The following is an 11,713-nucleotide window of genomic DNA, read 5'->3' as shown; positions in this document are numbered from 1 at the left end:
CAGCCTTTCAGCAGCAGTATGTGTGTAGTAGGTTGGAGAAGGTGGGGAGGAAGCCCGAGTTTCAAACACAGTGAGAGTTTCAGTGAGTATAAGACCAACTTTAGATCCAGTACAGGAAGACGGAACCCAAATCACACATTTCCTCCCATTTCTAGATAGGCTTTGTGTAATATATTGAGAAGATTTGGGTTGTTTCTGTACTTTCTGGTAAATTGTATTATTGCAGTAATATGAAACATGAAGAAAATGGAGAACAGATATTAACTGCAAAAACGGAAATTCCAGCTAGATGAATAGGAATAAAAATTGACAGGAAGATAGGACAAACATTGGAACAGACTACACTGAAACTACATCCTTGGAAACACCCAAAACTGAGGTAGATTTGACCTTAAGGAAATTGATTGGACTTTGGAGCTAGATCCAGTCTTTGAGCAAAGGGCTTGAACAGATGACCTCCAAAGGAGCCTTCCAACATATATTCTTTTATGATTTTATTAAAGCATATTCCTTCTTTTCTGACCAAGGTCTGAATATATTCTACTTGGGAGGAAAAAGTTACTAAAACTAGTATCTTTGTTGATCAAATGCTACTTGTCAGACAATGATAACTGGAATTATTTCCTTTGGTTGCTGAAGCTGACAGAAATTAAACAATACACCCACAGATAGAATTTTTCACTAGAATTCAGCTGTTAAATCTGCCATTGATTTTCAAAATAAATTATTGAGGAAAGCTGGCAATTCTCAAGACATATTTGATTAATAATTTTCAAAGCTTCAGTAGATAAATGCTACCCATCAATAAAGGCTGTCATGCAGTACTCACCACAAGATCCAGTTGTACTAGGCACTGTAGAAACAAAGATTATCAACAAACCTCTGCAAGCTAAATAATCCAAATCACTAAGGCAGACAGATAAGAGAAAGGAAGGATGAGACAGTATCATCAAAACCCTTGAGTAGGAAAAGGAAAAGGGTTTTTTTGCAATGAATTTTGACATTTGAAATTATGATGGGCAGCAAAATCCAGAAACACAGACACTCTCTACAAAATTTCCACTTAATTACAGGCTTCCAAGAGGGCTATCTGGATCTGTGGGAAATGGGGGTCCAGATAATAAGACATGGGAAGTGGGCTCCAGAGCTGCTGTTGGAAGGACAGAAGCCCAAAGGCTTAGATTATGCTCCTCTATTTAGCAGACAGTGTGACTGCTGAGGACCTGGATCAGAAAAGCTTCAGAAGCCTATGGATGTTCCTCATATGAAGGTGCCCAAGGTTCTCTGCAGCTGAGACAAAATTTAAAGAATTTTCATGGAGTATTTATTTTTATTAAGAGATTTCAATATGAAATTTTATTATAATCAGAATTTTTCCATTTGGCTATTACTATAATTTGTCCATCACAAGTGTGGACTTCTGTAGAAAGTCACACACAGAAACAAATTTTAATAAGACCTGGGCCTTTATGAGACTATTCCATCTTCTTGTCAGCTATTGTCTTCTCATGAGGAAAGACGTCAAAATGCTAGTTCTCTCTCATGTATCTAGTATTCTTGCATTTAAGTGAGCTTAAACATACGTGTCTGTAGAGCCACAGTAAAAATAATACAATTACAATAGTACATGCATGTAAGGACACTACTAATAATTTCAGAGTTCATGTTAGCCAAGCTGAACCAGAAATAGCTGAGGCTTCAAAGATGTAAAAAGATGAGTCTGCAGAGACACACAACATTTGGCTGGCATATAAAGGTGGACAGAACTTGCTAGAGACAATGGAAGTTAGCAAATGTTAACAGAGTTGGGTAATCTAAAATTATTGCTGTAGCATTTTTCAAACACTATTTTTAAAGCAAAGGCTACCAGGGTTTAGTGATACTGACTTCTGTCCGATTACACTTTGACTAACAATTACCCAAAATACAAGCACAGTAACCCACTGTAGACAGAGTGGAATTGCCTTCTGTTGAAAATTTATTGGGCAGAAGCTGTCCTTTATCTAATCTAGCTCCCATACATGTCAAATAGCAACCAAAATATTAGTCTCATCGTTTCAGAAATCATATACAACAGTTTTCATGCACTGATCATCCTTTTCACCCACTGATCTCAAGGCATTTGCAAAGGGAGTCAGTATTCTTCTTCCCCTATACTCAAGCACTCAGAGTTTAGAAAGATGAATTTCATTTGAGACCTGAAGTTCAACACACTGATTAAACTGAGACAGTGTCTGTATCTTATTATCTACAACTGTAATGTTTGCTGAGATCTACTGTGACATTGAAGAAAAATAATATTTAAGATTCAATTAGAAATACCAATACTGTCAGAAAAAAAAGAGTGAACATGTCTAAATGGAAATAACATTCTTATAAAATAGCATAAGCACTAAGCAAGATTTTTTAAAATGCTATGAAAGCTTTTGTGAGGAATGGAGAAAGGATAGCTATAAATATTCAGAAAAACAAATTTAAAAGATACATTACAGCAGAGAAAAATAAATTAGTATATTCACAGATGCCTGCAAGCAGAAAGGAGGACACTGATCCAAAAATAATTATGCTGGGAAATAGGATAAAGAGGATAAAAATAGGTGTCATTAAACTGTTATTTTTTTCCAGTTGTCCTATAACATAATGTTTTTTGTTCACTGCCTAAACTATTCTTTTTATATTACATGTATTAATGCACATGAAAATATGGCAGAGATTAGTAAGATTATTTATTTATATGGATATATAAATATGTTACTTACTATATAAAAGAACTAATCAACACAAAGTTGCCAAAATAGTAGAAGAAATTGAAACCTTTTAGGTGAACTAAATATATACTTTCAGATGGATTTGATTTTAGGTTGATAGGTTATTTCACTATTATAAAGTTTGGAAAGTAAAATTAGCAGTGGTGAGGTGAAAGGAGATGAATCCACTAGGAACAGGCACCTACCATTCCATCAAACTGTAGCTTTAATAGCAAGCATTCAAATGTATCTGCTAATTTGTGGCCTCATTTGATTGGAAAATAAAAAATACAATGTCCATGCTAATACTACAACTAATCCCTGTAAAAATTAACACAGGACAGCCTGTGCATTAAGGCACAGTGATTTTTTGTTGTTGCAAGTAGACATATCCATTTATAATTAATCTTCCTAAGTGTGACATAATGCAACTGCTGACTTAGACTTCCATTCTCAGAGGTTCAATGCAAAATAGGAACCCAACTCTTTCAGTCAGTGTCCCTGAGGTCTAGAGCTTTTCTGCATAGAAGTGTCACTGTCATCTCTTCTAGTTGTTCAGTAAATTCTGCATTATGTCTCTCCCTCCATAAGTCTACAATTAAGAACCAATGCTCAGGATCAGATTTCCTAATCCTTCATGTTTGCAAGAGTCCTGATGGTTATGTAGAAGTTGGAAGAGTTTATTAAGTAATATGAACAGGGCTGGAATATTTGTCTAGAATATCATCTATATATGAAAACCTATCAAAAACTCACCTGAACATTCTGTTTATTTATGCATCTTTCTATTCCAAGACTGAAAGGAACAACTTTTCAGTAAGATGTAAGTGTCAGCAACCTGAGAAGCCCCTGAGTGTTATATTTATTATAATATAAAATATTTCATTGTTTCACCACATGTCATGTCAAAGAACATCTGGCAAATACTTGCAACAAATGATTTCTCTATTTTCTGTTTCTCTCTCTATCTTTCATTTCAGCCCCTGCCAGATCCCCTTTCTAGTACAGGCTATAAATACCTAGGAAGCACTTATTCTAATTAGTTTGTCTATGTTTTACATCCAGTGACAAATTACTGATTGAAAGATGCTCATCTGAGAAATATTATTTTATCCACTGTAAAAATAGTAGTAAAGAATAGTGTATATATAGTACTGTAAGTCTTTGAAGATAGAAAAGGTCCACAATATGTGGTAATTTTGAATGGTGCTGCAAAAGAGAAGCAGACTTAAAATTCTTTGGAAAAGTGACATTTTTAAACAGCAAATTATTAAAATGTTAATAGACTATATGGCTTTTCTGTGAAATCCACCAAATTATTTCAGGTTCAATATATAGCAGATACACAGGCAATCTAGTAGTCTTTTTGATTCACAATTTTCTATATACATTTGCATCTAACATTTTTTAAATAAAACTGCATCTTTAAATTATCTTTTTACTCAGGATTTTACTGGAAGAAGGTACTTACTATATTTACTGAAAATAATTTACATATTTCTGTTTTGTTATGGTGTTTCTTTTTCCCCACAGCTGTTGTTTTGATTGGAGCTTTTAAAAAATATTTCTGTGTAAACAATGCTTAATTTTTGTGCTAGGAGAGAGTGCAAAAATATATATCAATTTGTGTCCTAAAACTTTACATTAAGCTTAATTAATCAATATTTCACCCTTTAGTTGAGTCAGATAGCTAGTTCCTTTTAATAGTAAAGCATATAGGGAAAACCATTGCCGCGATGCACAGCTAAGTAACTAAAAGTGTTATGTTCTCTAAGAGGCCTACCAACATTTGTTAGAAAAGAGATAAATACAGCATCTTGGATGTAAATATATAGTGATTTCACTACAATATAAGAAAGGACATATAGATTTTTGCAGTATAAGCAATTAATAGCTGAAATAGTCTGAAATGTTTGCAAAAAGGTAAGCAAAGGTAAGCAAAATATTTGCGTATAAAGTAATTCAGAAGGAGATTTACAAAGACAGGTTATGTTTTTAAAGATGTTTGGAAGGTTAATCTTTCACAGTACTGTAACTGATGATGCTCCAATACAACAGTGATGTAAAATAACAAGTAAATTTCAATACTCTAATGATTAATATGCAGGTTAGGTGAATACAAAAGAGAAAAAAAGCTGCTAGCTCCGCAGGTAAAATCTGTGATAACTGCCATTTGTATTGTTGTTAATATGCCATGAAAGTCAAGAACAAAATAGTTTTCTTATTCTTTTTACTAATACTAATAACTTCAAGCAACTGTTAAGAATTAACCTAATTAAGGAACACTTAACCAGTTTATCTATGCAATCAACAACAGGAAAAGTTTCCTATGTCAGAAGGAGCATTTTATGTAAGCATACAAGATAATCTCCACTACATGAGGTGAAAGAAATTCTGATACTGTGAAACAAAGGAAAATAAGGAGCAACTTTTAAGGATATAATCCACTATTTCTTTTCTTCTCCCCTTTTTTCCTGGGTGGATGCAGGGAAGAAGGAAGTGAAAGACTATGAGTTATAATTACATCAAAATTGTTTGCAACACTAAGAGGAACAATTAAAATTTTTCATTTCATATGTTTATCTTAACAGATTTCTTATAAATAGTGCTCTATAGTAGGCAATATTTAAAAGAAGGTTTAACTTGTGACTGCCAATTTGCTTTCTATTTAACTGAGCATGCAGCTACAAGCGTGCACTTAAATGTACAATACAAGCATATGGACTTAGGAACTCATGCATTTAAATTCTGTATTACAATTATATAACTGGTTCTGAAAGATTATATTAAATAGACACAAATATAGATGAATTAATTTTACTAAAGTGCTTAGCTGAGTGTCTACAGGGAAGTGATACAAACCCAATCTCTGATTACAATCAAAGAACATGAGCTACTGAGGATATTACTATTTATCAATATATTTCACAGTTACTCCAGAGTGAAATATTAATGTGTTTACTGCAATAAAATATATATTTAAGACATTTTGGATCTAAACACAAATTTATGTTCCGAGTTATTGCAATAAATCAACACTTGTACATTAATTTCTTATCTAACAGAATTCCAAAACCAGTGAACGATAGGATTCTGAGAGAAAAATATGGATTTTCTAGCCACTTAAGAAGTCATCTAGGCCACGTAATGACTCTGAGTAAGAGGCAAGCAAGTGTTCCATCTCTCTCCCCCTTTTGTTGTATTTCACTCTTATGTAAAAGAAAAAAAAAAAACACCCAAGCCCTGAAGATTGCACAAGAAGTTAATTATCTCACCTTCCTTCGGGTCTAAAAAGAGTTTAAGTTTTCTAATAATATTTTTGGGAGAATAATTAATTATGGAAATATCAATATCTGAGAAATAAGTTTATAAGAAAGTTACCTTTATCTAAAAATTGTGAAAACACATTATATTTAACCCTAAGTCTCAATAATAAAATCAACTTCATTAGTTAATTGTTGGTAAAGACTTATTAAACAGACACCTGAAAAGTAGGTTTGTTTAGGTTGATTTCTAAATGTCTACTCCTAAGGAAATGGGCTTAAGGAGAGAATAGCAACCATAACATTATAATACCTTGAATCTCTTATAAGTTTTGAACTTTGTGCAGTCTTGCATGTTTTTTTATCCAGACAGCTTTATCTTCATATCAAAGACAATTATATTGAATGTGATTATGCTCTCTTGGTAAATGCTTGACAATCTATCATTTATATGACTAACAAAAGGCCAGCACAGATTTACTGGACCTTTTTCAATGCACATTTGGGCTTAGCATTTTCTCCAAACGACGCAGAAAAAGACTGACCTTGAAAAAAGTAGAAAACTTCAGAATCTGCATTCACTGGTTTTTGAAACATGAAGAACTGTAGACTAGAAACCATGTCTTTCTTGTCGAACATTTTCTGTTTGCTGCAAAAAAAAAATCACCACCATCATCACTATTATATAGCCACAGGGATTCCTATTAGTTAACACTGATGAATTCATTAAAATTCACATCAATCCAGGTGCAGTGAAACTGCAGTTGCCAGGGTCTCCCACTTCAGGTGCAGCTGCTGAAGTGATTCCTTCTCACCTGGAGCTTGCACCTTGCACCTGTGCTGGAAACATACCCAATCAAAGGACCAATGTGTGCTGGGTCAATAGGCACATAGAGAGAACTTAACTGCTTCTAGATTAGGACGAGGATACTTGCTGATGTAGACAGGGTGGTAAATTTTATGCAAGCTCCAGAAAAATAGAGACTATACAGTAGAATCTGACTCTCCCATACTAAAACCACTTGTCCTGAGACAAAAGATTCTAATCCCTCCTGATAAATTAATGCTAAACCTCATTCTTCAGTTGTGAATGGCTCTGTAAAGATTACCTATATTGAAACAATAATGGATTATTAGCACGAAGTACAGTTACCATAACCTAGTGAATCAGATATGTTTTCTGCATAATATCTGTGAGGTACAAGGAGATAACATCCTCTTTTAAACCAGGTCTTTCTTTCAAAGACATACTACTGAAATAGCGTAAGAAAACTGAGAACCTGATTATGTAAATAAGATCATCAGATAAAGAATGAGCAAGGTTTCAAAATGTAAAGCATTCCTTCCCATATTCACATACAGATTGATCACTTAGCCATCAGCTTAAGTGTCGGTGAGCCTGCTTGAAAAAAGGTGACTGAAACACACAGAAGCACTGGATGACCCAGACAGTTAAATAGTATGGCTATGACTCCCTGATTCCTTCCCCTCTGTAACTGAGAAGAGGAAACATTTGCTGCTGTCAATCGAAAGTCCCCTTGTCAGTTGATATTGCAAGGTGGCTGCTATGGCAGATGATATAAATACTAACAAAAGGTCTTTCAAGAGCTGAGGCAAGGTAGCGTTGCACAGATTACTCCTATGTGGATCCTACCATGTCTGTTTTGCAGTGTTTTGCCTCTATAGAATAGGGAGGGAGCCTATAGGTTTCAGCTTGGTTTAGGTTATTTGTAGATGGCAAGTGTATGAGGCATCTAAAGACAGCCATCAGCTTCCATGGAGTGATTCATGGATACTTCATATTTCCCAGAAATTCTTTTATCATTATTATGACTGATAGAAATTGCTAAAAAATATCCCAAGAAACCACACAATGCTTGTATCAATTTATACACTACACAGCCAGTTCCATCTGTACTTTGAAATGTCACTTACATACCTGCAGGGTAGGTGGAATTTCTACTAAGAACTGAACAACAGTCTGACCTATATTCTTCAAAAATTTTTAATGAGGAATTTGTTTAATTTGCTGCCCAGTAGATCTGCCAAAAGCAAGCTTCCTTCCTTTACTGAAGTGATTATAATAGATTGCATATTGAATAATGTCTAAGAATCAAGTTGAGATTTGGACAAATATGTTATCGAGTCTGCCTGTTTGGACCTGTGATTTCCTGTATATAAAAGCAAACTCAAGTTCAATCTTCAATGCATTCTGGCTAAAATATTTAAGCATTTAAAATATAAAAATGAGAAAGTACATTTGTATATGTGTTTGCAGGTGCATAGCTCAGATTTATATCGATTAGAAAATGATTTTTCACCATGATCAAGCTTTGTACAGGACAAGAATGAAGTAGGACAAAGACACCTTTACCACAGAATGCTCCCTGCTCTGTTCTGTGCCAGCTGTCTGTCTTGGAAGGTACCAATAAGACAATCTGTGAGCATATGACTCATCCAAACTCAGTATTATCAGGGGTGGGGTGGGATGAGCAGCATAGGTGGCAATATGTCAATATATTCTCCCTGAAGAGGAAATATACTAAAAGAGTCAACAGAGGAAACAGTCTTGTGAAAGACAGATGACCATGAAGGGACAGCTATCTGGCATGCATCTCATTTACACAGAATTGTAAAAGGATAAAACTATTTTAGCTATATCTCCACTGTATATCATCTACAGAATTAATTTCTTCACTGGGAAATAAATAAAGCTAGTTAAAAATAAAACAACTCCCCCCCATTCAGATATTCAGTCAGAATATCTATTTTTATTTCAAAGTTCCTCAGTTTCAAAAAGAAAATAAACACATTTCTCAAGAAGTTTTCATCTGTTGCAAAACTCATCTAGTTTTCAACAATAGTATTCCCAAATGAAGCAGAATTACCATCTTTTATCACAGGGCTAATGACATCCTACAAGGTGCTAAAATTAGCAGTTGAAAAGTGTAATCTTACCACCACACTTAATTTGCCATTCTATTCTTTCAAGCTGTTGTCCAGTTCATGCCACTTTCTCAATAAATTTCCAAATGGTTTATTTGCTTATATACCCAAAGCATATGTTGCTGACAAGCCTTTTATAAGAAAGATAAACATTTTCATTATTCTCATGAGAGCTTTGTCTCCCAAGAATTTTCTCTTCTTGTCCCCATAACTATTCCTTTATAAAGCTTGCTCACACCACTTATAAAATCATTATTTCAAAATAATTTTCTCAGCTATGTTTATTCTCAAACTGGCCTGATAATGACAGTCTCATTAAAACTTGCTGGTGGTTTGATTTTCTTTGTTAAAGGAATTTGTGTGCTTGCTATTGTGGATATTTATCTTCATAATTATAACACAAATACAAGAATATACAATTTTTTTGTTCTGATAATTTCAAAACTGCTGAGAAAGAGAATACACCTGTTTCACTCTTGAAAATTCCAAATACAGAAAAATGAAACATTAACTGGAATTTCAAGATAAATTGGATTAAAAAAATCTATCCAAAGCCTATTTCAGCTCATGAAACCATCTAGCTCTCTGACAGACAATAAAGTCTCATCTACTGCCTTTATCATTCAAAGGCTGTTTTTAGTATTTTAGAAGGCAGGCTGGAATATTTTTAATGGCTTTGAGGGTTTTTTTGCTTGTCTCTGACTCTTCTCTGCAAATTCCTTACAAAGAATATTATCATGCAATTTCCCTGCAGAGAAACTCCAGAATAAAATTATCTGAATCATTCTATCTCTGCAGTCCACTTGCCCAAGTGATCTGCCTTGCCATCACAGATCCCTGCTGCCATGCAAGAATTGCTGGGCTAGAAGTGAGATAATTCTAGACAAGTAAGGGAGTTCAGTGAGTGTTCAAGCTGCTATACATGTATACTTTCTTTTAGCTTCCTCAGCACACATATTACACTAAAGTGGATTTGCTCTAAACTCTTATTGATTCATTGCACTTGGATTCACATTCAGCTCCCGACTTATAACTTGCACTCCTTTATTTACAGCATTCATCAATTAATTTCAACAGTAGCATAAAACCAGAGCAAAGCCAAGTGCTGTGTGGCAGTCAGAAAGCCAGCTCAGGAACTGAAAGGGGAATGGCTGTGTAACACAATTGCTATGCAACACAATTGCTGTGTAACACAGATTACAAAGTCCCATGCTAATTTACTTTGTTACTCCTGTAAATTACCCTTTTCAGCAGGCCAAGCCAGCAGTGGGAAGCGTGTGCTGCACTCCTTACAGTGGCCACATTAAGCCTGAATAACTGAACATGCCACTGCTGGACCTTGCTCAACTGTTGGCTGGGGTTCAACACAGCTGTCCAGTTTGAGGACAAGTGTCATGATTTACATTTTTTATTTTGAAGGCAAATACTGAATTGTGTATCCGTTAAAATAATCCCTTAAGCTTGCTTTATCTTAAGTGAAAAGGATAAACAGAAAGCAGTGTTTAAAATACTAGCATTTAGACTCCTATAGCATTTCTGTTCTCAGTTTTGTTTTCTTCAAAAAGCACCTATATTTTTCAGTCTAAGCAACTTACGAAGTAGGCTTCCATGGTTGGGCATATATCTAACCCCAAATTTCTTATACCCTGCACTTACATACATGCTTCACTCATAAAACCATCATAGATGTCACAGAACAGTTTGTGTACTATAAGTCCAACCTGGTCCAAATAGTAAACATGTTACTCTTCTCTAATATCCAGGGGAAAAACTCCACATATTCAATTTCTCTGACTTATATCCCAGTCCTCTCAGTGAGCAAGACAGACGGTTTCAAACATGGTTCATGCAACTAACTTTCACAAAAACAATTACTTTGCTTTTGTCTAGTTATTTTTTCCTCTGTATTACCATGAGAAAAGAAAATTGACCCAAATGCTTTGTTTACAGTGTAGCTAAGTGGCATAGGTGCTACATCATTCATAGGCTTTATAAGAAGTAATAAGGTCACAAAAAAACGCTGGAGCAGCTTGAATACATTTTCCTTTAGGGCTGACTACCTTAACACACTTAATGAAGGAGGGGACAGTAATGATCCAGTCAGTACTTATCAGGACAAAATTAGTAGTGATAGACAAACCCAGTGGTTTAAAAGAAAAGAGCTCCAATTCTAACGAAATTCCTAGTAATGCCCTGGTTTAAAGTCCAAGTGAAATCTGTGTATGCAACTCTCTAAAACAGCTTAGTATTAAAAAGAAATAAATCCAAAACCGTGAGCCAGAACCAACTTTTACTGTTCAATGTTCATATATTAATGTTTAGATATTCAAGCCCTCTCTACAGTTCTGAAGGACTGCTAATGAGGAAATATGTTGAGAAAGGTCCAAAACCCTAGTAAATTGGAACCTGTAGGGTTCCCCCACCCCTCCCCAAGTTCTGATAATGCAGAAGCTGCATAATAATCTCCCTGTGAACCATAAACATAATAAAAGCTGAGGCCATTTCTAACATAATCTCTATCAGCAAGATGCCAGCGCTTTTCCAGATTTCCTAACGGGTCCCTGCTAATTCCATGCCAAAACTAGCAGTGGATTTCTTCCTTTTAATCTCCCCTAATGCCTTATTCGATTATTGTCACTGCTCTCCGACCGCGCACCGTCCCTTCCAACCCTAATTCCCCCACTGGAACGGTCAGATGAGGCTGCACGGCGGTGGCAAATCCAAGGGACACGCACGGCCACAGACACTCCCCGCCCC

The 11,713-nt window shown here is 35.2% G+C and overlaps 1 protein-coding gene across 1 annotated transcript in view; it reads left to right on the top strand.

Annotated features, from left to right (window-relative positions):
* The window catches only part of GABRA6 (gamma-aminobutyric acid (GABA) A receptor, alpha 6), a 50,234-nt gene that overhangs the window by 15,671 nt on the left and 22,850 nt on the right, over window positions 1–11,713 (top strand). The window lies entirely within an intron of this gene.

This window comes from Chaetura pelagica, unplaced genomic scaffold, assembly GCF_000747805.2.
Source record: "Chaetura pelagica isolate M959 unplaced genomic scaffold, ChaPel_1.0 scaffold356, whole genome shotgun sequence".
NCBI lineage: Eukaryota > Metazoa > Chordata > Aves > Apodiformes > Apodidae > Chaetura > Chaetura pelagica.
This window is presented reverse-complemented; position numbering and strand designations above follow the sequence as displayed.